This window comes from Bos grunniens, chromosome 27 (genome assembly GCF_055505025.1).
Source record: "Bos grunniens cultivar Pamir isolate PY7600 chromosome 27, Bosgru_T2T1.0, whole genome shotgun sequence".
Lineage (NCBI taxonomy): Eukaryota > Metazoa > Chordata > Mammalia > Artiodactyla > Bovidae > Bos > Bos grunniens.
In genome coordinates, this window is record NC_141191.1 from 32,832,149 (window position 1) to 32,859,368 (window position 27,220).

Below are 27,220 nucleotides of genomic sequence, written 5' to 3' on the forward strand. Positions count from 1 at the left end.
CTCAATGGTAAAGAATCTGCCTATGAATGCAGGAGATAAGGTTTCCATCCCTGGGTCAGGAAGACCCCTGGAGAAGGAAACAGCAGCACACTCCAATATTCTTGCCTGGGGAAACCCATAGACAGAGGAGCCTGGCAGGCTGCAGTCCATGGAGTCACAAAAGAGTTGGCCATGCCTTAGCATCTGAGCACACACAATCTAGTGCATGGAGGAAATAAATGGTTATTTTGGTTATTTACAGAAGCTGGTAACTATCTGTGGTTTTACCTTATCCCTTGGGGAGTCTTATGAATGGCATTCAGTTTAGTTCCGTCACTCAGTCGTGTCTGAATCTGTGTGACCCCATGGACTGCAGCACACGAGGCTTCCCTGTCCATCACAAACTCCCAGAGCTTACTCAAACTCATGTCCATTGAGTCGGTGATGCCATCCAACCATCACATCCTCTGTTGTCCCCTTCTCCTCCCGCCTTCAATCTTTCCTGGCATCAGGGTCTTTTCAGTGAGTCAGTTCTTCACATCAGGTGGCCAAAGTATTGGAGTTTCAGCTTCAGCATCAGTCCTTTCAATGAATATTCAGGACTGATTTCCTTTACGATGGACTGGTTGGATCTCCTTGCAGTCCAGGGGACTCTCAAGAGTCTTCTCCAACACCACAGTTCAAAAGCAGCAATTCTTCAGCACTCAGCTTGCTTTATAGTCCAGCTCTCACATCCATACATGACTGCTGGAAAAACCATAGCCTTGACTAGATGGACCTTTGTTGGCAAAGTAATGTCTCTGCTTTTTAATAAGCTGTCTAGGTTAGTCATAGCTATTCTTCCAAGGAGCAAGCGTCTTTTAATTTCATGGCTGCAGTCACCATCTGCAGTGATTTTGGAGCCCCGCAAAATAAATTCTCTCATTGTTCCCATTGTTTCCCCATCTTTTTGCCAGTAAGTGATGGGACTGGATTCCATGATCTTCATTTTCTGAATGTTGAGTTTCAAGCCAACTTATTCACTCTCCTTTTTCACTTTCATTAAGTTTAATTCTTCGCTTTTTGATAAGTGTGGTGTCATCCATGTATCTGTGTATCTGAGAAATATTGATATGTCTCCTGGCAATCTTGATTCCAGCTTGTGCCTTATCCAGCCCAGCATTTCACATGATGTACTCTGAATATAAGTTAAATAAACAGAATTACAGTATACGGCCTTGACATACTCCTTTCCCAATCTGGAACCAGTCTGTTGTTCCATGTCTGGTTCTAATTGTTGTTTCTTGACCTGGATACAGATTTCTAAGGAGGCAAGTCAGGTGGTCAGATAGTCCCATCTCTTTTAAGAATTTTCCAGTTTGTTGCAATTCACACAGTCAAAGGCTTTGGCATAGTCAATAAAGCAGAAGTAGAAGTAGATGTCTGAAACTCTCTTGCTTTTTAATGATCCAACGGATGTTGGCAATTTGATCTCTGGTTCCTCTGCCTTTTGTAAATCCAACTTGAGCATCTGGAATTTCATGGTTCATGTACTGCTGAAGCCTGGCTTGGAGAATTTTGAGCATTACTTTACTAGCGTGTGAGATGAGTGCATTTGTGCGGTAGTTTGAGCATTCTTTGGCATTGCCTTTCTTTGGGATTGTAATGAAAACTGACCTTTACCAGTCCTGTGGCCACTGCTGAGTTTTCCAAATTTGCTGGCATATTGAGTGCAGCACTTTAACAACATCATCTTTAGTATTTGAAATAGCTCAACTGGAATTCCATCACCTCCACTAGCTTTGTTCGTAGTGATGCTTTCTGAGGCCCACTTGACTTCACATTCCAGGATGTCTGGCTCTAGGTGAGTGATCACACCATTGTGGTTATCTGGGTCAGGAAGATCTTTATTATATAATTCTTTGTGTATTGCTGCCACCTCTTCTTAATATCTTCTGCTTCTGTTAGGTCCATACCATTTCTGTCCTTTATTGCACCTGTCCTTACATGAAATGTTCCCCTGGTATCTCTAATTTTCTTGAAGAGATCTCTAGTCTTTCCCACTCTGTTGCTTTCCTCTGTTTCTTTCCCCTGATCACTGAGGAAGGCTTTCTCATCTCTCCTTGCTGTTCCTTGGAATTCTGCATTCAGATGGGTTTATCTTTGCTTTTCTCCTTTGCCCTTAGCTTCTCTTCTTTTCTCAGCTTTTTGTGAGGCCTCCTGAGGCAACCATTTTGCCTTTTTTCATTTCTTTTTCTTGGGGATGGTCTTGATCACTGCCTCCTGTACAATGTCACAAACTTCTGTCCATAGTTCTTCAGACACTCTATCAGATCTAATCCCTTGAATCTATTTGTCACTTCCACTGTATAATCAGAAGGGATTTGATTTACCCTTCTGAATAAACCATTGATAAACCACTGAATGGTCTAGTGGTTTTCCCTGCTTTCTTTAATTTAAGTCTGAATTTGGCAATAAAGAGTTCATGATCTGAGCCACAGTCAGCTCCTTGTCTTGTTTTTGCTAACTGTATAGAGCTTCTCCATCTTTGACTGCAAAGAATATAATCAATCTGATTTCGATATTGACCGTCTCGTGATGTCCATGTGTAGAGTCTTCTCTTGTGTTGTTGGAAGAGGGTATTTACTATGATCAGTGCATTTTCTTTGCAAAATTCTGTTAGCCTTTGCCCTGCTTCATTTTGTACTCCAAGGCCAAGTCAAATTTGTCTGTTACTCTATGTATCTCTTGATTTCCTACTTTTGCATTCCGGTCCCCTATAATGGAAAGGGACATCTTTTTTGGGTGTTAGTTCTCGAATGTCTTCATAGAACCATTCAACTTCAGCTTCTGCAGCACTACTGGTTGGGGATCTATGAAACCATGAGCCATGCCTTGTGGGGCCACCCAAGATGGACAGGTCATGGTGGAGAGTTCTGACAAAACATGGTCCACTGGAGAAGGAAATGGCAAACCACTTCAGTATTCTTGCCTTGAGAACCTCATGAACAGTATGAAAAGGTAAAAAGATAGAACACTGAAAGATAAACTTCCCAGGTTGGTAGGTGCCCAATATGCTACTGGAGAGCAGTGGAGGAAAAACTCCAGAAAGAATAAAGAGATGGAGCCAAATCAAAAACAGCACCCAGTTTTAGATATGACTGGTGATGGTAGTAAAGTCCCATGCTGTAAAGAGCAACATTGCATAGGAACCTGGAATGTTAGGTCCATGAATCAAGTTAAATTGGAAGTGGTCAAACAGGAGATGGCAAGAGTGAACATTAACATTTTAGGAATCAGTGAACTAAAATGGACAGGAATGGGTGAATTTAACTCAGATGACCATTATATCTACTACTGCGGGTAAGAATCCCTTAGGAGAAATGGAGTAGCCCTCATAGTCAACAAAAGAGTCTGAAATGCAGAAATATTTCAAAAGAGTCTGAAATACTTGGATGCAATCTCAAAAATGACAGAATGATCTCTGTTCATTTCCAAGACAAACCATTCAGTATTATAGTAATCCAAGTCTGTGCCCCAACCTGTAATGAATGGCATTATTGTTACTAAAAACACTCGGGTATATAAACTTTTTTTTTAATCACCCAAAGTCCATAGTTTACACTAGGGTTCATTCCTAGTGTTTTACATTCTGTGGGTTTGGACAAATTAATAATGACATGTATCCATCATTGGCCTTCCCTGGTGGTGCTAGTGGTAAAGAACCCACCTGACAATGCAAAAGACAAGAGACTCAGGTTGGATCCCTGTGTTGGGCAGATCCTCTGGAGGAGGGCATGTCAAGCCACTCCAGTATTCTTGCCGGGAGAATTCCCATGGACAGAGGATTCTGGCAGGCTGCAGTCCATAGGATCACAAAGAGCTGGGCAGGACTGAAGCGACTTAGCACTCATACATGCATGTATTCACCATTTTCGTATCATGCAGAGTCATTTCTCTGCCCTAAAAATCATCTGTGCTCTGTTCATCCCTCCCTTCCCAGAACGTCTGGAAACCTCTGATTTTTTTTTTTTAACTGTCTACATGATTTTTCCTTTTCCAGAATGTCGTATAGTTGAAAACACACAGCATATCGCCTTTGCAGATTGGTACCTTTCACTTAGTCATATGTGTTTGAGCTTCCTCCGTGTCTTTTCATGACTTAATAGCTAATTTCTTTTGTAGCATTGGATAATATTCCATTGTTTGAATGTACCCGGTTTATTTATTCATTCACCAACTGAAGGACATCAAGGTTGCTTCCAAGATTTGGTAATTCTGAATGAAGCTGATATAAATATGCATGTTTGGGTTTTTGTGTGGCCGTAAATTTTTAGGTTATTTGAGTAAATATCAAGGAGTACTATTGCTGGATCGTGTGCTAAGAGTGTGTTTAGTTTTGTAGGAAGCTTCCAAACAAAAATATGTAATGCTTCATGAATTTTTGTTCATTGTTGCACAGGGCCATGCTAATCTTCTCTGAATCATTCCAATTTTAGTATGGGTGCATGCGTGCTAAGTCCCTTCAATTGTGCAACGCTATGGACTGTAGCCTGCCAGACTTCTCTGTCTATGGGGATTCTCCAGGCAAGAATCCTGAAGTGGGTTGTCATGCCCTCCTCCAGGGGATCTGCCTGACACAGGCATCGAACCTGCATCTCTTAGGTCTCTTGCATTGGCAAGCGAGTTCCTTACCACTAGTGCTACCTCCAAAGCAGGCATGGTGTATAAACTTGAAGGTACTCACCAGGCAGCAGGCATAGGTTTAAATGAAATAATTAGTTGTATGCTTTTCTGAAAATACCGAAATGTGAACAGATGATAATTCAGCCTTTGCTAAATGCCATGAGCTCATCCCATTATGAGATGTATTAGAATGCATTTGTCACTACACTTGCTTTTAACCTCGACCTTGGGGCAGTTCTAACTAAAGATGGCCACTTTTTAGTGTTTGACACCGTTGTTTAGCTAAAACCAGTTTGCTCTTTTCAAAACAATTCGTTATCCCACACTGCACTTTTTTATACTCCCCAATTAAATGCAAAATCTATCTTTCATAAAAGTTAGAAATTATGTCCAATGAAAATCCGACATTTTAATGGTTTTCCACAGATTAAAATTGTAGAGTTCTCAATAAACCCTGATTTACTGATGTTGGTTGTAAAATGGTTATTGCTGTTAATAAAGCCTGTAAATCTTAACAGGTTATATTTGCCTTGGACAATAAAACTTGCCATAAAGGCTTAGTGTCTAAGGCTAATTCTGCACACATCAAGGTAAACAACCTCCTCAAAATAATTCAATGTCTGAGAATTAAAAGCCCAAAGGCAAGCAACTAACAGATTGTAGCCTTGAGCCACTGCATGCTGGGCAATCTTATTGTTTTTATGTCACGGAGGAATCAAGATGGTGCTAGAATTAGAAAGGTCTAGGTCAAGGGGCCATGTCTTGGCTATTAGTCTTGGCTATTAGCGCAAATAGTGCTGCTATGAATATAGGGACGCTTGTACGTTTTTGCATTATAGTTTTCTCCAGATATATTGGAGTGAGTGAGATTGCTGGGTCGTATGGCACCTCTATTTAGCTTTGGCGAACCTCCATGCTGCTTTACATGGTGAATGGATTACGTATGCACAATGGACTACTACTCAGCCATAAAAAAAGAGGGAAATAATGCCACTGGCAGTAACTTGGATGGACCTAGAGATGATCATACTAAGTGAAGATGTGATTTCACTTATATGTGGAATCTAAAATATGACACAAATGAATTTTATCTACAAAATAGAAACAGACTCAGACAGAGAGAACAGACCTGTGGTTGCTGTGGGGGAGGGAAGGATTGGGAGTTTGGGGATTATCGATGCAAACTATTACATTTAGAATGGATAAACAACTTCTGCATAGTACAGGAAACTATATTCAGTGTCCTGTGATCAACTATAATGGAAAAGAATACGAATAAAGAATACGTGTGTGTGTAACTGAATCACTTTGCTATAAAGCAGAAATCAATTATACTTCCAATTAAAAATAAATAGAAAAAAAGGTTAAGGGCCTTAGTCAATGATGTGTAGCTTGGAGAAGGTCCCCTTCTCTCTGTTGACTCATCACTAGGTTGGCATGCTTGTGTTACAAGGTGAGGTCCCAGGAACAGAATGAAAGAATGCACTTTTTGTCTTATAAAGTATGTCAGAGTCACATCTGTGTTTGAAAACAAATTACTGGTGAGGGTTGGGGCAGGAGGGTGGATTTAGGGAAAGTGTTAGTTACTCAGTCGTGTCCGACTCTTTGTGACCCCATGGACTGTAGCCCACCAGGCTCCTCTGTCCATGGAATTCTCTAGGCAAAAATACTGGAGTGGGTTGCCATCTCCTTCTCCAGGGTGAGTTATGGAAAGGAGATCATTTTTTTCCTTCCAGATGCCCAGGCGGAAGTCAAAGGTTTTTAAAGAAGCTCTGTTAATCTTGGTAGACTTGGTGAACATTTGTCCTACTTTATGGTCAGGGAATTTCTTTTAAAGTCTCACCTCCCTAAGGTGAAAGCTGAAAAGCTTATTTTCTAGTCTTTGTGGCTAGGCCCACTCATCAGGTGTGCTCACCCAAGGTGGGGTGGAGAGTTGAGCAATGTGACGAAGTACTGGTATGGACATCCGTCTCTGGAGAGGATGGCGGCGGAGGTGCTACCAGCAGAACTGGCGAGTCTTATGGTTGGGAGCCGTGTCAATGTCATGGGTTTAGAACTGCGAGGACACTGCCAAGTGACTCTCCGTTTCCCTATGATGTGGTTGCTCATTGTTCCATTTGGCTGCCCGTTATGTATCTTTGACTTTACTGGAGAGTCTAGGCAATTCTGTGTGTGTGTGTGTGTGTGTGTGCATGTGTGTGTGTGTGTGTGCGTGTGTGTAAGTTGCTTCAGTTGTGTCTGACTCTTTGGGACCCTATGGACTGTAGCCCGCCAGGCTCCTCTGTCCGTGGGAATTCTCTAGGCAAGAATACTGCAGTGGGTTGCCATGCCCTCCTCCAGGTATATCTGTGGCACAATTGTAAGCACGTTTGGCTTTTAACCTAAAGGTTGGTGGTTCGAGCCCACCCAGGGACGTTTCCTAACCTTTTGGGCTTTCCTTGTGGCTCAGCTGGTAAAGAATCTGCCTGCAATGTGGGAGACCTGGGTTTGATCCCTGGGTTGGGAAGATGCCCTGGAGAAGGGAAAGGCTACCCGCTCCAATTTTCTGGCCTGGAGAATTCCATGGACTATATATAGTCCACAGGGTCACAAAGAGTCAGACACGACTGAGCGACTTTCACTTCACTTCCTTTCTTCCAGGGGATCTGCCCAACCCAGGGATTGAAACTGCATCTCTTACATCTCTTGCATTGGCAGGCAGATTCTTTAAAACAAGCACCAGCTGGGAAGCCCTGGAAGAACTTTATTAGAGATATAACCTTTAATAAAGTCCTTTGCTACCTAAACAAGTCAGAGCAGAGTTGGTTGCTTGCAATGAAGAATTGTGAGTGTGACTCTGTGTGTGCCCTGTCTTACAGCTTCAAGGATGCCTTTGATGAGTACCTAAAAGTGTCCCTTAGAACCAAGCAAGTCACTATGAGCTAAAGGCTCTTTGAGGGCTGTTGATCTCTTTTTCTGTATCTGTAAAATAAGAAAGGGGGCTGGAAACTCCTAAGGCCCCTTTTGTATCTCTGATTATTCCTGTTGTATAAATAATAGAATCAGCATACTATCAGATTTGTTTTAATAACTCTGTTAGACTGGTGCAGTTTTTAAGTCAGAAGCCCATTTCCCTTCTCCCCTGTGAGGATATTCTTAATGAAAGGTTCATTTATTTCAAATTTGTTCATTGCCATAAAACCCAGGAGAGAATCTTATGACATTGAACTGTTTCATACAAGAATCACTAGACTATTGTGTTTAACCTCAATCAAACAGACTAGGAAATGAGGATTTTATTTAAAAAAAAAGATTCTTAATAATCTGCTGGAGGAACATTGAGATGCCCAGGTTCTGAAGCGGTGGACCTTAGGTATAAATAATTAATTTGGTGCAACCAAAGCAGAGAGAGAATGTCTAATAGTCCAGATAAACTTTGCTTTGAGGAGACTGACAATGAAGACCTTTGCAGAAAGCGACATTTGATTAGAATGTATAATATTGTAATAGAAACCTAATGGACTTTTAGAAAAGGGAATGTTGAATTGGTTAAATACTAGTAATTAAGTGCCAGTAAATTACTTCTCTAAAAACATTCCTGTAAAAAGAAATTTGCTATCGTAAGAGAGATGGGAAAATGAGGTTAATATAAGTTATTTAAAAAGTGAATATCTGCAGCCCGAATACCCTCATCATTAATACAGGTCCTTAAGTCAATCTTATTAATGGACTGACTTTTACCACATCCTTATCTGAGAAATTCTGGTTCCTCACTGAGGAAGAAAAGAAGCCATCTAAAGCTCCTGATTTGTATTTATTTTCTTTCTTTTTTTTTTTTCTTGTTCTGTATTCCTGGAGGGGGTGAAATATGGAGGATAGAATTACATTTTTCAAAGCCAAGGGTAGAGACACATGATGAAGTGACAAAGGCAGTGTCTTGACTCTTTTCCTTTTTTTTCCTGCATTCTTCTAGGTCAGCCCTACACGCTCAACTTCCTTTCTCTCTTACTACTTTCTGGCTGTATTATTTACAGCCCCATCTCTATGTTCCCCCATTTTTCTTTGTCTGGAAGGTCCATGACATCCCCCATCTATCTGTCCTTCATACAGTCTGGGAGAAGCTCTTTTAACCTAGCCCAGTCGGACTTCCTCCTTGGCCATCCCAGGGTACACTGACTTTGCTTTTTTAGAAACATCTACTTTAATCAGTGTGGCCTGGTCAAGTTAAGGGCCACAGTTTCTCCTTTCCTTTAAACACTTTTAATTGTTTAATATTTATTGGCATATTGTTGATTCACAATGTTGTGTTAGTTTCAGGTATATAGCCAGGTGAATCAGTTATACACATATCCACTCTTTTTTAGGTTCTTTTCCAACACAGGTCACTGCATGGTGTTGAGTAGAGTTCCCTGTACTACACAGCAGGTTCTTATTAGTTGTCTGTTTTATGTATAGTAGTATGTATGTTTATAGCATAACACTATGAACATTTTTGTTGTTTCTCTTTCTTGCCCTACTTCTTGTATTAACTTCTTATGACCTTATGTCATATTTCCTTGAGCTAACTCCCTTCAGGATAGGAAATGCAAATGATGCTTTTCAGGATCCTTTTATACCCTTCCCCTCCCACCCCCATCCTCCCCATCCCTTTCACTCCCACCCTCCCACTCCCCTCACTCCTACCTTAGCAGATAAAACTTGGCTTCTGGGAATAGTCTGGAAGCCTCTGTGACTTAGTGGATCCATGTGACTGCTTTTTGGTATGCGTATGTGCATGCTAAGTCGCTTCAGTCATGTCAGACTCTTTGCCACCCAACAGGCCCACCAGGCTTCTCTATGGGATTTCCCAGGCAAGAATACTGGAGTTGGTTGCCATGCCCTCCTCTAGGGGATCTTCCCAACCCAAGGATTGAACCTGCGTCTCCTAAGGCTCCTACATTGCAGGCAGATTCTTTACGGCTGAGCCACTGGGGAAGCCCGCTCTTTGATATACATAATAATAAACTCTTAAATTCAAATGATCACTTTCAAATTTACAAAGATTTTTCACATATATTGACTCATTTGATCCTTAAAGCTACTGTCTGTGGGAAGGCAAATACAAGAATATCTCTGTTTTATGGAATCGTTGATTCTGTGGATAATTTCATGGAGAAACTACTCTATCGCCAACTTTCATTGTATATGCACTCATTGCCAGGTACTCATCACTGAATCCTTCCAGCAGCTTTCTGGGGTAGGTGACAGTTACATGCCAGTGTTATAAATAAAGAAACCGAGGCACAGACTGATTAAGCAGCTTACTGAGTGATTAAGCCACTCACTGAATCTGGAAAGCCTGGATTCTGGGGCTGTTCTCTTAAAACTCAACCTGATGAAGCTTCTTTATATGTTGGATGTTGTATGCTGAGCATGAGCCGAGTAAGATAAGAAGCCTGTCGTTTTCTCACCTACCATATTATTTCATGCGTGTGCTACTAAAAGTATGAATGCAAGATTGTGAACCTGTCTGTGTGTGTGCACATATGCCGGCCTTCTGCTTTTTCTTTTCCTCCATTTCTGTTTTTTTTTTTTTTTTTTAATTTATTTCATTGAAGTATAGTTGATTTACAACGTTGTGTTACTTTCTGCTGTACAGCATGGTGGTTTCATGTATATACATATATGTGTACCGTAGATATATTCTTTTTCATATTCTTTTCCATTATGGTTTATCACAGGATATTGAAGGATATCACTGTGCTATACAATAGGACCTTGAGGCTTATTCATCATAAATATAATAGTTTTGCACCTGCTGCGCTCAAACCCCGGCTTTGTCCATCCCTCACCGCCTTCCTCTTGGCAGCCCCCCGCTTTGTCCCTCCGTCACCGCCTTCCTCTTCACAGCCGCAAGTCGGTTCTTCATGTCTGTGAGTCTGTTTCACAGATAAGTTTATTTGGGTCATGTTTTTGATTTCTCGTCTAAGTGACATCATGTGGTTTCCTCCATTTCTTTACTCTTGGCTATGATTCCATGGCTGAGTCTTACTGTTCCCTGACTGCAGTGAAACTCCATCATTCAATGGCCTTGAAATCTGCCCTGTTTTCGGGTTCCAGGGGTGCGCTGGCAGGGTTGCTCAGTGCCAGTATCCACTCTGAATAAACTTTGATTGGGTGGAGAAGCAGTTGACATCCTCCTCCCTCTCTTCCCGTCTTTCTTTTTTTCCCCTGGTGGATTGCATCCTTTATCCTTTCAGAATTTTCAGAGTCTGCTTAAGGTTTCTCAAATTGGGAGAAGAAGCAAATGGATCAAGAGGGAAGGCAGTGTGGAGGCAAACAGGAGAAGGTCAGCAGTTAATCAATCGATAGTGAACTCTGAAAGGAAAGCATGTACACAAAGGAAATGCGTGATTTCTGAGTTAACGGAATGAAGGTGTGGAGCGATTTCTCTATCCTTCGCCTTCTTATGCAGTTGAGCAGCCATAAACAGTCTTTATATCTTGAATTATGCAGAAGTAAAAGCAGTTTGGGAGGCTTCCCCATAAAGAGCTGCGGTTCTGTAATTCAGCAGTAATGCTCCACGGGCATGAATCAAGAGCTCAGTCCCCATCCTGCTGAGACAGCATGGATTTTAATGCTTCTCTGAAGCACACCACACGCCATCCTGACTCACTTAGCCAATGTAGGCTGCCTTTGTTTTTAAGGCAGAACTTTTTCAAACGTCAAACAGAAACCACCAACCACAGCCATCACAGCTTCTCCTGGAACTCTTTTGCCATGATTCCCAAATCCTAATTGTCATCTGGTCTCTTGGAGAAGAGACCCAAGGGGTCTCTTTCTTTAGAGAAATGCCACCATCTCGAATACCTTTTGTTTGTTTTTTGCATTATTTTTTATTGGAATAAAATGGCTTTACAATGTTGTGTTAGTTTCTTGCCATGCAGCACAGTCAGTTATATGTATACACATACCCTCTCATTTTTAGATTTCCTTCCCAATTGAGTCACCACAGAACACCAGGTAGAGTTCCCTGTGTTATACAGTCTGTTCTCATTTGTTCCTGCTATTTAGTCACTAAGATGTGACCAACTCTTTTGTGACCCCATGGACGGTAGCCCACCAGGCTCCTCTGTCCCTGGAATTCTCCAGGCAAGAATACTGAAGTGGTTCGCCTTGCCCTTCTCCAGGGGATATTCCCAACCCAGGGATCAAACTTGGATCTCCTGCATTGGCAGGCAGATTCTTTACCATTGAGCCATCAGGGACTCTCCTGTTCTCATTAGTTATGTTTTATACTTGTGTGTTAGTTGCTTAGTCATGTCCAACTCTTTGCGACCCCATGGACTGTAGCCCGCCAGGCTCCTCCGTCCATGGGATTCTCCAGGCAAGAATACTCAAGTGGGTTGCCATGCCCTTCTCTGAGGCTTTATACATAGTGATATATATATATATCAGTCCCAATCTCCCACTCATCCCACCCCTCCACATGATTTTTGTTTTTAGTTAACTTTGGCGACTGAAAAAGTACACAAGTGCCTGTGTGGTTTTTCACATACTACTAGTCGGATAGAACCTGCCCGTTTCTCCTTCATGGGGTACTTACAGACCCACAGAATAAGCACCTGCCCCCAGGTACTATGGAGATACGCCCAGCTGATCTTACAGCAGTTTCACTTCAGATCCACAATCTGCGTCCGCTGCAAGAATCCTCGATGGCCTCTTTCATCGCCCTGTGTAGCTCTCACGCTTCTCCACTCTGCTAAACGTTAAGGAGCCGTGATCTTCCCACAGAGCCATCTTAGGATCAGCACAGTCAGTACACTGAGTGCGAGAGCGACTTCATGAAACTCCCTGAGCCTCGGCTGGTGCAAGTCATGGTGGCTTCCGCACCACAGATGACAGCCCCGCCGCCCCAGCTTAGCACAGCTCACATCTGCACATAACTCCGATTCACTTGGCCTTGTCAGTTAAGCCTCTAAGAAAAAAAACATCCAGCATTCAGAGCCGAGCAGCTCATCATCCCCTGCCGCGGTGAATTTTGATTTAAATGTAACCGAGTCTCTCTTGGCTCTGGCTTAACTGAATTGGAACTGTTCTTTTAATTGTTGATTCAGTCTTGCCTTACAGATCTGGCTGTCAGTCCTCCCATCAGAGTCTCTTTCTTGATGTGCTTATTCATCATGCACGAGGATGCTCATCCTCCGTGGACACCAGCACCAGCCTTTGCTAGTCAGACGAGATGGTTTAAATGTTGACTTCTGTGTGCAGGAAGTGTCACATGGGTGATTCAAGAGCCAGCTCCATAGTAGCATTTGGAGATCACCTTTGCAGCGACAGCATCCCCTTTATTATAAGGGCTTCCCTAGTGACTCAGATGGTAAAGAATCTGCCTGCAATGCAGGAGACCCAGGTTTGATCCCTGGGTGGAGATGCCCTGGAGAAGGGAATGGCTTCCCAGGTGGCACTAGTGGTAAAGACCCGCCTGCCAATGCAGGAGACATAAGAGATGTGGGTTCTGTCCCTGGATTGGCAAGATCCCCAGGAGGAAGACATGGCAACCCACTCTAGTATTCTTGCCTGGAGAATTCCAGGGACAGGGGATCCTGGTGGGCTATAGTCCTTGGGGTCACAAAGAGTCGGACATGACTGAGCAATTAACACTTTCCCTGTGGGAGGTAGCTGTGGCATGTCATGGCAAGGGAACGAAAGAGCAGATCTGTCTAGTACCACGCCAGTTTGACAGGAGCAGTCACTGGTACATCAGTTCTAGATGAGCCTATCAGTTTGATCTTTCCTTGTCATCTATGTTATGCTTGAAATATTAATTACCTTAGTTACAATATCTTTGTATGTTTAGAAGGAGTAAAGTATTATGTGGTAATGAACATCCTACATATACTTGGGAAAATGTCTCCTTGATAGGCAGAGAAGTCACATTCTCATTTTTAATTATTCAAATATAATAGGTGATAGGAGTTGGTACTGTAGAGGGGTGATGGTAATGACTGATCAAGAGAAAAGATAACAGAGCTCATGGGAAGAAGAGCCCTCAAGGGAAATGGAAGCTGACAAGTGTTAGATGATATGTATATGTCATTTCACTCAAGGCCATGATCCTTCAAGATGTAAAATCCCCAAGAACGACCATGGCTCTTAGTTACCATATACTGAGGACCACGGGCCAGGCCCTCTGCTAGGCACTTGCCATCTGTCATCCTGTTTCATTCTCACAGCCGAGTTAGGTACTGTTGTTATTTTCATTTTTCAGATGTCAAAATTGAAGCTGACGTTAAGTAGCTTTCCTGAAATTTCTCCGACAGTGAGGGGCTGAGTTCTCTTTGATTTCAAAGCCCAGATCTTGAGACAGCCCTATCGTTCTTGTTTTTTTTTTTTTTTTTACCATGCGTCGGGTGCTTGGTAAGTGAGAGAGTAGTGACTCCAGCAGGGGTGTATCCCATTCCAATATTGCATCCTTTCTGTTCCATCAGAGGAGCCTCCAGTGAGTGCTGGGTCAGCTCGGTTGTACTTGACATCAGAGTATGATTTAAAGACAACTTATGGGCAGTCTCTTGTTTGGTCTAATAAGCGTTCACCTCTTACTAGTTCAGTAGATGGCTTTTTTGCCTCAAGGAATGAGACCTAGTCTATATTCCTAACAAGCCCAACCATCCATCAAATGAAAGGAATATATAAATAACTATCTCAAGCAGAGTGTGCGGCCTATTATAACGTAACAGTGATAAAATAGAAGGGACATGACTATTTCTGTTGGCCAGAGTGGTCAACTAAGACTGTGTCAAGTATAATTCCCATAGAGGTTTTGCAGGATGAATAAGAGGTCACCATGTTGGAAAGTTACACAGAGCGCTCAGGGTGTAGGATCAGCTTAGTTAAAGGCAGGCACATGTCAAACAGCAGGGTTGGCCAGGAAGTACAGTGAGTTTTGTTTGAGAAAGCCTAAAGTACATAGGGGAGCCTCAATGGAGTGGAGACTCATAGAAAGCCTGGTTGGCCATCTGAAAAATGTTGACTTTTTTTCTTAAGTTTTTTAAAAAAGTCTATTGAAGTATAGTTGATTTACAATATTGGATTTGTTTCAGACCTACAGCAAAATGATTTTGGTCATGCATATTTATGTATATGTCTATATTTTCCCCATCCTTTTGCATTATACTTTATTACAAGATACTGAGTATCGTTCCCTGAGTTATACAGTAAATCCTTGTTGTTTAGAGAAACTTTGACTCTTGCTCACTGGTGACAGGGAGCCAGTGAAGGATTTGAATCAGAAGTAAGATGCTAGATTTACATGTCTGTTTTTTTCAATGCCCTGCTATATTTGGTTCAAGGATCCAATAATTAGACAACAGGGAAGCACATAGGAAGTCGTGAATGTATGTGTCTCTGTGTCATTGATTTGTTAATAAATAACTTCAGACTTGCAGAAACGTCCCAAAAGTAAGACCCAGAAATCCACAGAGGAGCCTACTTTCAATAATGCCCTGCCAAGTGCTGGGAGCACCATGCCTCCACTGTCTGGGCAAGAGCAGGCCTGTCATTCCAAGCCCTCTTGGCATTTCTGCTGCAGGGGTTGCTTGGAGCCGGTGGGAGGAAGCATTCAGGATGTAGACATCTGTGGTCACCAGCCTTGATGCTGCGGCCTTTGGAGCATGATGGCCTTGACTCGCTCCATTCACTCTGCCGAGCTCACCTCTTGGGCACCCTTCTCCCCTCTGCTCAGAACAAGAGTAGCAGCAGAAGAGAGGGGTCAGGCAGCCTCAGCTCCTTCTATGCCCTGCACCACCAGCCCTTCACCTCTGCATTCAGTGAGGACTTCCCGAACGACGTGACAGCACCTTTGAAGGTCTCCTTTGCCTCCTTTATACCTTGCTCCTCACTTCCCTTGAAACGACCTGAGGTCCTGCTGTTTCCCAGAGGCTCTGAGTCCATTAGAAGCAGGCATGAAGCTCGGGATTGTCAGGCTCCCCTAGTTGTGAGAGTGCTTCACGAAAGCCTGGGTTCTGGGCTGACAAAGGACAGTGGAGTGTTGTCATTATTGTTTCCGCGAGGCTGGAGCTTTTCATCCAGACAGCGTAGGTATCCTCTCAAAGGCTCTTGGGTACCGCGGCTCTGGAGAGAGCTTTTGTTTTCTTCCGCTCACCTCTGCAACCAACTCATCATGTGAAGTGAGCCTCTCCTTGCACCCTCCCCCGACCATTTTCTCAGTTACCCTTGGGATCTGCTTTTACCCTGTACGCACTTGTTCCATGAGCCTCAGTCAGGTAAGCTCCCTGATGCTATTCCAGCTTCCCTGATCTCCTGCATTCAAAGTGCTATGGCTATTACTCCTTTCATTTGCTTGCTTTCAAGTCTGAAATTTCGCTCACATTCACTTCTGTACCTACCCAGTCATGCTCTTATTATGAGCTTTTCATCCTTGAGTTTCCCAGTTTCTCTTGCCTTCCTGGCTTCCAGTAGCAAGTGAAAGCTAATCCCATGCCCTTTTGTGATACTTGGGTGGTCATTACTTAGGTTCCAAGCAGCACGAGACAGAGCTGGGATTCTCAGCCTCAACACAGTGGACATCTGGGGCTGGAGCCGCCTTTCCTGTGATGGTCTGTCCTGCTCCGTATTGGATGTTTATAGCAAACTATCAGATGCCATTAGCACCTCACACCTCATTTTGTGACATCCAAAAATGTCTCCAGACATTGCCAAATTTGCCGGGTTGAGATTCCCTGATCAGCATGTTGGTTCTAGTTTCAGTTCAGTTTAGTCGCTCAGTTGTATCCGACTCCTTGTGACCCCATGGACTACAGCATGCCAGGCTTCCCTGTCACCAACTCCCGAATTTACTCAAACCTCATGTCCATCGAGTTAGTGATGTCATCCAATCATCTCATCCTCTGCCGTCCCCTTCTCCTCCCGCCTTCAATCTTTCCTGGCATCAGGGTCTTTTCCAGTGAGTCAGTTCTTCACATCAGGTGGCCAGAGTATTAGAGTTTCAGCTTCAGCATCAGTCCTTCCAAAGAATATTCAGGACTGATTTCCTTTAGGATGGACTGGTTGGATCTCCTTGCATCTCACTAAGATGCTACTCGCAGTGTCTAAGAGAGTGGCTGCCCCAAATTGGGTGCTCAAAATTTTTTTCTGACTTGAGCCCAGCATCAACAGATAGTTGTTAACATATGCCCACTGACCTGGGATCATACAGTAGGTAGAGGAAACCATGTCTTTATAGCCAGCCCTAAGCTGAGTACCTAAGAAGAGATAAGAAAGCCTTCTTCAGTGATCAATGCAAAGAAATAGAGGAAAACAACAGAATGGGAAAGACTAGAGATCTCTTCAAGAAAATTAGAGATACAAAGGGAATATTTCATATAAGGACAGGTGCAATAAAGGACAGAAATGGTATGGACCTAACAGAAGCAGAAGATATTAAGAAGAGGTGGCAAGAATACACAGAAGAACTGTACAAAAAAGATCTTCATGACCAAGATAATCATGATGGTGTGATCACTCACCTAGAGCCAGACATCCTGGAATGTGAAGCCAAGTGGGCCTTAGAAAGCATCACTACGAACAAAGCTAGTGGAGGTGATGGAATTCCAGTTGAGCTCTTTCAAATCCTGAAAGATGATGCTGTGAAAGTGCTGCACTCAATATGCCAGAAAATTTGGGAAACTCAGCAGTGGCCACAGGACTGGAAAAGGTCAGTTTTCATTCCAATCCCAAAGAAAGGTAATGCCAAAGAATTCTCAAACTACTGCACAATTGCACTCATCTCGCACGCTATTAAAGTAATGCTCAAAATTCTCTAAGCCAGGCTTCAGCAATACGTGAACCATGAACTTCCAGATGTTCAACCTGGTTTTAGAAAAGGCAGGGGAACCAGAGATCAAATTGCCAACATCCACTGGATCATTGAAAAGGCAAGATAGTTCCAGAAAAACATCTATTTCTGCTTTATTGACTATGCCAAAGCCTTTGACTGTGTGGATCACAATCAACTGTGGAAAATTCTTCAAGAGAAGGGAATACCAGACCACCTACCAGCCTCTTGAGAAACCTATATGCAGGTCGGGAAGCAACAGTTAGAACTGGACATGGAACAACACACTGGTTCCAAATAGGAAAAGGAATACGTCAAGGCTGTATATTGTCACCCTGCTTATTTAACTTATATGCAGAGTACATCATGAGAATCGCTGGGCTGGAAGAAGCACAAGCTGGAATCAAGAATGCCAGGAGAAATATCAGTAACTTCAGATATGCAGATGACACCACCCTTATGGCAGAAAGTGAAGAGGAACTCAAAAGCCTCTTGATGAAAGTGAAAGAGGAGAGTGAAAAAGTTGGCTTAAAACTCAACATTCAGAAAACGAAGATCATAGCATCTGGTCCCATCACTTCATGAGAAATAGATGGGGAAACAGTGGAAACAGTGTCAGACTTTATTTTTTGGGGCTCCAAAATCACTGCAGATGGTGACTGCAGCCATGAAATTAAAAGACGCTTACTCCTTGGGAGGAAAATTATGACCAACCTAGATAGCATATTGAAAAGCAGAGACATTACTTTGCCAACAAAGGTCCATCTAGTCAAGGCTATGGTTTTTCCAGTGGTCATGTATGGATGTGAGAGTTGGACTGTGAAGAAGGCTTAGTGCCAAAGAATTGATGCTTTTGAACTGTGGTGTTGGAGAAGACTCTTGAGAGTTCCTTGGACTGCAAGGAGATCCAACTAGTCCATTCTAAAGGAGATCAGTCCTGGGATTTCTTTGGAAGCAATGATGCTAAAGCTGAAACTCCAGTACTTTGGCCACCTCATGTGAAGAGTTGACTCATTGGAAAAGACTCTGATGCTGGGAGGGATTGGGGGCAGGAGGAGAAAGGGACACCAGAGGATGAGATGGCTGGATGGCATCACCAACTCAATGGACATGAGTTTGAGTGAACTCTGGGAGTTGGTGATGGACAGGGAGGCCTGGCATGCTGTGATTCATGGGTCGCAAAAAGTCAGACATGACTGAGCAACTGAACCGAACTGAAGCTGAGTACCTGGCATAGACTAGACACTCATAAGACGTATGTTGAAGCAGTGTTTAAAGGAAAAGAGGAAGCAGAAAGTTCCAACAAAAATGACTGTTAGGTTCTGCAGATTCATCAGGGAGTTCTGTGTGTTGGGTGGGTGTGCCCTGAACTGTGAAGGATGTGATGAAGCTATGTAAGAGGAGCTGGATAAAGAGGAAACCAGTGGGAGCAGCATGGTGAGTCAGGCAGCCAAAAGTTCTGTTCTCCAAAGAGATCGTCCTTATCTATACTCTGTTATTGTCTCAATAGCCCAAGTTACTCCACATGGAAAAATAAAAGCCACATTGCACAGGCCTTGAACCTATGGATCAAAAATGCGTGTCGTGGATTAATTACATGTGGCCACGACCCTGCTGGGGAAATCACCTCCAGGTAGGATGGTGGTACAATGTATTCCTGAAGGTTGCCTCATTCTCTGCTAGGGCAAATCCAAGATGGACATACGTATCCCATAGCTTCACCGGACATGACTGTAGAGGAAATGTGACATGTTAAATGCGGGAGGGAGACCTGGGTTTCAGACCCCCTTCTCAGCCTCATAATTAGGAAAGCTAAAATCCATTGTTTTGTTTTAATGACATCATTCCCTTTTCTACTTGAAAGGCAAGGGGCTAGGGAAAAGCAATCTTTGGGGGACCCTTAAAATCCAAGGGAGGCATTATTTACTAAATTACTATATTTAAAAGCATAGATCTCGGAATAAATCATAAGTCAGATAAGAGTTCAGTCCAAGCATATCCTTTTATTAGCTGTGTGATCTTGGGCTAATTCTGTGAGCTTTCTAAACTTACTGGTTTTCATGGCAAAATGGGATAGTATGACCTCATAGGGATGCTGTGAAGTCTCATTCGCCTGAGATCATATCATTATGACATTTACCTGGGTTCCTGGCACTTCGCACAATAAGTGGTTATTACTAGTGGTAGTTGTGTTTAGACGAGAAACTCCATTCACATTTTACTGCTTTATTTTACTATTTCTCCATAGTGTGTGACTGGGAACCAGATCCGCCTCTGTGGTGTTCTCACGTTGTGAATACGCTGTTGACGTGAAGCCGTGTTGAAGTTTGCCTCCACTCGTCTCTTTTCCTAAATTATGTGATCCCATGTCATCCCCATCCCAATTAACCTGTTCTCATCATAGTCCCTACTAGGCTAATGCATATTTTCCAAACGGCTGTGATCTCCCTCAGTTTTCAGGATGCAGAGACAGTGGGAATCATGTGTTCTCAGTGACACATTCATTTATTTTTCAAAGCAAAACAATGAAGCATGTGAGCAACTTGATTTTGTCATGGGAAGCGCTCTGTACCAGTCAAGGTGGGAGATCAGGATCAATATGACGAATGGACCTGAGCTCCAAGTGGTAGAATCAGCAAGGAGGATAAATTATCACCTCCCTCCTGCCTCTCAGATGGTAATTCCTTCTCACTGTCTCATCTGTGATGGCCAACGTGTGTTTGCCACAGCGGCTGTCAGACCAATCACAAACGACACCTGGGAAGCATTTGGTCAATACATCCAGTGTTTCAAGTTCGGAGTCATTTTACGTTTGTTTGTTCCCCTTATTATTTTCTCTGGCTGAGTAAAATCTCTATTACTTGGGACTCAGGAACAGAGAATGGACTGTGAACACCCGAGGTGTACATTTTATTTTATTTTTATTCTTTTTTGTGATGACTTCATTATTCCCTTATGCCTGAGTTTTTCCCAAAATTGTCCCCCCCCGCAACCTTTTTCTTTCTTCAGCATCTTCTTCTTTGGCTTGCCCATTTATAGAGTCCAGCTGCATGGAAGTGACCTGATGCCAGGGCTTGGGCTTCGTTCTTCAGAACAGCAAAGGACTCCCAGACTTCTGGATTTCATAGACAATATTAATCCCCTCCCCTCTCTGTGAGAGAACGAGCTGAGTGTTGGTGGCTTTTTATTTTTTTCCAGGAAAGGATGTTAAGACATAAGAACCGTTTTCTTTTTTTCTTTTTTGGCTGCACTGCACACATGTGGGATCTTAGTCCTTGACCAGGGATCAGACCCCCACCCCTACATTGGAAGAGTGGAGTCTTAACCGCTGGACCACTAGGAAAGGCCCAAGAGCTATTTTCTATAACTATTATTTCATTTAGAAAAAGGAATTTCACAGCAACATACAATCACAGAATTATACATTTAATTTTTTTTCACTGAAATATTTACAGTATTGTGTTAATTTCTGCTGCTGCTGCTGCTGCTAAGTCGCTTCAGTCGTGTCCAACTCTGTGCGACCCCATGGACCGCAGCCTACCAGGCTCCTCCGTCCATGGGATTTTCCAGGCAAGAGTGCTGGAGTGGGGTGCCATTGCCTTCTCCAGTGTTAATTTCTAGTATACAGCAAAGCGATTCAGATACACACACACACACACACACACACACACACACGTTCTTTTCCATTATGGCTTATTATAGGGTATTGAATATAGTGTTCTGTGCTATACAATAGGTCCTTGTTTTTTATTTTATATTTATTAGTAGTAGCGTGTATCTGTTAATCTCAAATACCTAATTTATCCCTTTCCCACCCCCTTTCCCCTTTGGTAACCTTAAATTGTTTTTTCTGTGTCTGTGGATCTATTTGTGTTTTGTATATAAGTTCATCTGTGTCGTATTTTTTAGATGTCACATGTAAGCAATATTATATGGTGGTGTAGTCGCTCAGTCCTGTCCATCTCTTTGGGACCCATGGACTGTAGCCCTCCAGGCCCCTCCTCCCATGGGATTTTTCCAGGCAAGAATACTGGAGTGGGTTGCCATTTCCTTCTCCAGGGAATCTTCCCAACCCAGGGGTTGAACCCAGGTCTCCTGCACTGCGGGCAGATTCTTCACTGACTGAGCCACCAGGGAAGCCAATATCATTTTAGTTTGTCTTGGCCTGATGTCACTTAGTATGATCATCTCTATGTCCTTCCATGTTGCTGCAAATGGCATTATTTCATTCAAAATTATACATTTTAAATAGACATAGCTTTACAAACCAATTTTTTTAAATTAATTAATTTATTTTAATTGGAGGCTAATTACTTTACAATATTGTGGTGGTTTTTGCCATACATTGACATGAATCCACCACAGGTGTACATGTGTCCCCCATCCTGAACCCCCCTCCCACCTCCCTCCCCGTCCCATCCCTCAGGGTCATCCCAGTACCCTGGCCCTGAGCACCCTGTCTGATGCATTGAACCTGGACTGGCTATCTGTTTCACGTATGGTCATATACATGTTTCAGTGCTATTCTCTCAAATCATCCCACCCTTGCCTTCTCCCCACAGAGTCCAAAAGTCTGTTCTTTATCTCTGTGTTTCTTTTGCTGTCTCGCATATAGGGTCATTGTTACCATCTTTCTAAATTCCATATATATGCGTTAATATACTGTATTGATGTTTTTCTTTCTGACTTACTTCACTCTGTATAATAGGCTCCAGTTTCATACACCTCATTACAAACCAATTTTTATTGTTTTCATCTGTCCTCTGTAAGACTAAAAGTCAAATAGCCCTTGCATTTTGTGAATAAGTGGTGCATGGCACCTGTCACCTTCCTGCAGGCAGCAATGGTAGATTAGAATTAAGAATACTGCTCAAGGCTAGCTATAATGGAAGGAGCAATTAAAAATCTCTTTAGTTCTTTAATCAATTCCTCTGCATTATTCTTATTTCAGGAATGCCTTTCTTCACATTGTGTCCATGTTTTTGCTGTGAAATCAGTACTGCCTGGAAGAGAAATGAGCTTACATTTCCACTAGAAGATACAGTAGTGATCATAGCATCCGAGTCTGTGTAGATATTTACTAGAACATGAAGAAAGAGCCACACCCCGTTTCCCACAGGTTCTCCATGAACAAACGTGATGGGCCTTGAAAATTGATGTCATAGATCATCCTCCGCAAGGTGCATGACCCATGATGATGGTTTTAGTTTTGTGTTTGATTTGCACCTTCATGCACAAAAGGCCTGAGCTCTGGAATCAACAGCTGGGAGTTCAGACCTTGCTTCTATCAATCACTGGCTGTATGATCTTATACAACTTCTTCCTCCTAAACTCTTTTTCTCACTTGTAAAAATAAGTGTTGTCGATGCCCACCTCTGGAAAGTCCTGTGATATAAATGAAAGGATGGAGTTAACAATGATAGGTACACTGCTTGGCACATAACCTTTGGGGATATAAAGGCACTTCCTTATTCTTTTTTCATTGCAACTCCCTTTTAAAGGGAATACCTAAACAGGGCATTTCAATACCATTCTCTGCTAGCTCAGATGGTATAGAGTCAGCCTGCAATGCAGGAAACCCAGGTTCGATCCCTGGGTCAGGAAGATCCCCTGGAGAAGGAAATGGCAAGCCACTCTAGTATTCTTGCCTAGAGAATTCCATGGACAGAGGGCCTGGCAGGCTGCAATCATGGGGTTACAAAGAGTCAGACACAATTGAGCAACTAAAACCATTCTGTCACTCTTAATTAACTAATTGCTGTGATTCTTCCTTCTTTTCCAGCAGCCAGCTGTTTTGAGTCATGTTCTATATATGTATTTGCCTACATACTCCTCCTTGTTATTCTTTAAAATAGGGCCCTTTTCAATTACAGGAATGTTAATTATTATTTTTCACCCTTAATTATTGTAATCTGCTACAGACTTACTTTGAGTGTGAGTGTGTGTGTGTGTGTGTGTGTTGCAGTCTCTCCTAGCCTTTTATCTGTTTCGAACAACAGCGTTTCATTTCCAGCCCTGACAGGGCATTCTGCAGTGATGGGCTATACAGCTGCTTTCCTGAGAAGCATAAACTTCCCTTGATTTTTGAGTGTTCTGCAGAGGTCGGTACAGTATTATAAAACATCTTTAAAACTCTATCACTTGGAAAAAAAATGTTAGAAATGTGCCTTACAGGTTCTCTTTTATCAAATGTTTAACATAGGGTCTGGCACTTTGATGGGCTCCCTTCGATGTTCTCATGGATATCTACATAAACCCTGATGGTTTATTTACTACTGTAGCTTTTAATGGAAATGTAAAATAATTTCTCTTCTGGGCAGTACCGAGTTTCATTGCAAACCCATCCACCAAATGTGAAGTTCACATAAAACGCCAAGTTGTACGTATTGCCCTAGCTGAGACTCGCTGCCTATTGTTGATGGGCTGGTGTATTTACCGTTCTTGTACACATACTGTAAAATGGAACGTGGCAGGATTGCTGTATTGTAATAAAACAGCATGGTGCTCGAGGAAGGAGAAAAAGGGGCTGGTGAATTACAGCCATCATTGTGCCTTGTTTCCCATTATTGAAAATGGAGTATGATTATTAAATGGGTGCGGTGTGCATTTTACACACTTAGTGATACATCTTGCTTTTTATGTGTGCCTGGAACATCAATATTTGCTTTACTTTTAGGGAACATTAGTTACAAATACAATAAGTGTGTTTCATTTTTCACTGAAGACATATTGGCTTCAGTTCTCAAGGCAGAGTGTGCAATCTCTGTCCCAACGATTATTGATCTAGAAACTCTGTTGAAAGTAAGCAAGACTGGTTTTTGTAATAAGCAAGCACGGGCGTTGCTGCTGCTCACTGAGACACATGAAAGTGGAATGAGTAGCAATAAATAAGAGTTTAATTAAATTGCTCCTTGGCAGATAGTAGGACTATTTCTCAGCTTTGGCTTAGAACCTGTGGGGTCTCTTTTTCCTTGTGATGTATATCTGGTCTTCTCATCGGTGCTGATGGGAACTGTGAACTGACCCTGTGTCCCATTGTGTCTGCCAAATACCACATGGATTTTTCTCCCTTGGGCTACATACCCGTGGCGGATTCATGTCAATGCATGCCAAAACCACTACAAGGTTGTAAAGTAGTCAACCTCCAATTAAAATAAATAAATTTATGTTAAAAATAAATAAATAAATGTAAACAAAGAATTAAAAGTCTCCATGTAGAAGAAAGTGTCAAGGTACTCTCAGAGTATCTTATAAATGCTAAAATAATCATAATTTCTTAGAAGCCCATAAAAGATCCACATGTGCTTTGTGTAGGACTTCGTTTCAGATTGTAATTACAACTGAAAGATTAAAGAATACCCTCCCCTTAGAATTTAATTCTCTGATGAGCTATATGCATAGACGGGACTCTGGTGCTTGGTAAACCATGGAAACCGTGCTCCTAAGCTAGAAATGAATGAACAAGATTAATTACATTCTGTACGGTATTGCGTTGATAGCAGGGCACACGTAGCCTTCAGCTCATTTGGATTCAAAGCTGTATGAAAGGTATGAGTGCTTGAAAATGATTAAAGTCGAGCTAGCATGGTACAGTTTCCACTTGCTGTGTTGACGTTACTTTCCCTGGAGCACAGGCTGGGAATATGTATCATGCAGGCATTCTCAGTGCCCCTCACAAAAGAGACGCTTCGTTATTTCTCTGTACGAGTTCAAACATACTCTGGATAACACGATCAGGCAAACCTACATGTCCATGTAAGGACCAAATCTATTTATGAAACTGCCTTGCTGGTTTGTAATTGCTTGTGTTTTCTCCCAGACATCGAATTTGTTGGTCCTGGAGATTAATTCGTTTAGTAGAACTCTAGACTGGCTTTGAGCACACGGGGAAACAGTGCTCATAACCAAGTGTGCATTAGCTCTACTAGTCTGTAGAAACTGAAGCCCCATGCCCACAGACCCCTCAACACCCATCAATTGATATTATAGTAAGAAACGGTTAAAAGGCAGCAACTTCATTTAGCTTTCTAAATCAAGCACAGATGTAAATAAAATGTATTTAGGGATTTTTTTTCTCTTTATTTTTTTATTGAAGTGTAGTTGATTTGCAATGTATTGCTTTTCAAGTGTACAGTAGAGTGATTCAGTTATGCATATAATGCAGCTATTCTTTTTCAGATTCTTTTTAATAAGCTTTTTATATTAGAGTATATCAATTGACAACGTGATCATTTCAGGTGGACAGCAGAGGGACTCAGCTATACATATGCATGTGTCTGTTCCCTCCCAAATTCCCCTCCCATCCAGCCTACTGCATGACATTGAGCAGAGTTCCCTGTGCTATACAGAAGGTCCTTGTTGATGATCTATTGATATTTTATATATAGTGGTATGCATATGTCAATCCCAAACTCCTAATTTCTAACCTCCCCCTCCCCCTTGTGCAGTACTTTTTTTTTTTTTTTTTCTTTTGACCATGCTGCACAACTTTTGGGATCTTAGTTCCCTGACCAGGATCTTAGTGCCCATGGCAGTGAGAATACAAAGTCCTAACCACTGAACTGCCAGGGAAATCTCCAGGAATTTAAAAAAGTAAAAGAGAAGCAAATTTAAGAAAAGTTTATCACAGAGGCCATCGTATCAACCTCTTCCCCAGTTTTTCTTATCAGTTTTATGCACACCCTCTAGAGTAAAACCCAATGACCTTTAAGGTAGAGTAATGAGTTCCAAAAAATAACATTCAGACATGATGACCTGGTTTAATTAATCTAGTAATTTCTGCCCTGTTTGTTTGATTCATCATCTTATGATGACAGAGGAGCTGGGCAGGGGGAGATGCTTAGCACACTCAGGGCACCTTTATTGTATTAATTTGTCACCATTCCCTTCATAGAAAAGCATACAGTCTTTTCCCTGGTGAATAATTTATAGTCTGTGGGTGTTCTGTATAAGACGGCAGCCATCTTTACTGAGCAAAATCTAGCCTTCCTTTTGTTGTAGAAAGTAACCCAGGATCTTCAAATAGTCATCATGGCAAGAAATTCCAAATGCCATTCTCCAGTTGATAACACTTTATTCAAAAAACAAAGGAGGTGGGTGGTTCTTTGTTCGCTGTTTTTGTACTTACTGCACTGTCTTTTGTGGTTGTCGTAGGAAGAAGGAAGAAAGGTGTGAGTTTGGTGTCCAGGTGACAGACAAGACTGCATTTCATAGACTTTAAGACACCATCGATTGTGAGCAGAACCATCACTTTATATGCCAGTAAAAAAGGCCACTTTTTAATCATAAGAAGTTATCAACTATAAACATAGCCAGATTTCCAAGATGTCAGTGTGCAAAGTATGCATGTATATATATATATGTACATGTATATAGTTTTTAGCTGTGCTGGGTCTTCATTGCTGTATGCAAGCTTTCTCTAGTTGCGGTGAGTGAGGGCTGCTCTCTAGTCGCAGTGAGTGAGAGCTGCTCTCTAGTCGCAGTGAGTGAGAGCTGCTCTCTAGTCACAGTGAGTGAGAGCTGCTCTCTAGTTGCGGTGAGTGAGGGCTGCTCTCTAGTTGCGGTGCTGCTCTCTAGTCGCAGTGAGTGAGAGCTGCTCTCTAGTCGCAGTGAGTGAGGGCTGCTCTCTAGTCGCGGTGAGTGAGGGCTGCTCTCTAGTCGCGGTGAGTGAGAGCTGCTCTCTAGTCGCGGTGAGTGAGAGCTGCTCTCTAGTTGCGGTGAGTGAGGGCTGCTGTCTAGTTGCAGTGAGTGAGAGCTGCTCTCCAGTTGCAGTGTGCAGGCTTT

The 27,220-nt window shown here is 42.4% G+C and overlaps 1 protein-coding gene and 1 non-coding gene across 16 annotated transcripts in view; one reads left to right on the forward strand and one right to left on the reverse strand.

Moving 5' to 3' along the window:
• The window catches only part of UNC5D (unc-5 netrin receptor D), a 641,211-nt gene that overhangs the window by 411,606 nt on the left and 202,385 nt on the right, over positions 1-27,220 (forward strand). The window lies entirely within an intron of this gene.
• Positions 4,377-4,480, reverse strand: LOC147343745 (U6 spliceosomal RNA). The gene has a single exon (XR_015156541.1). It is a non-coding gene; the product is annotated as a U6 spliceosomal RNA (small nuclear RNA).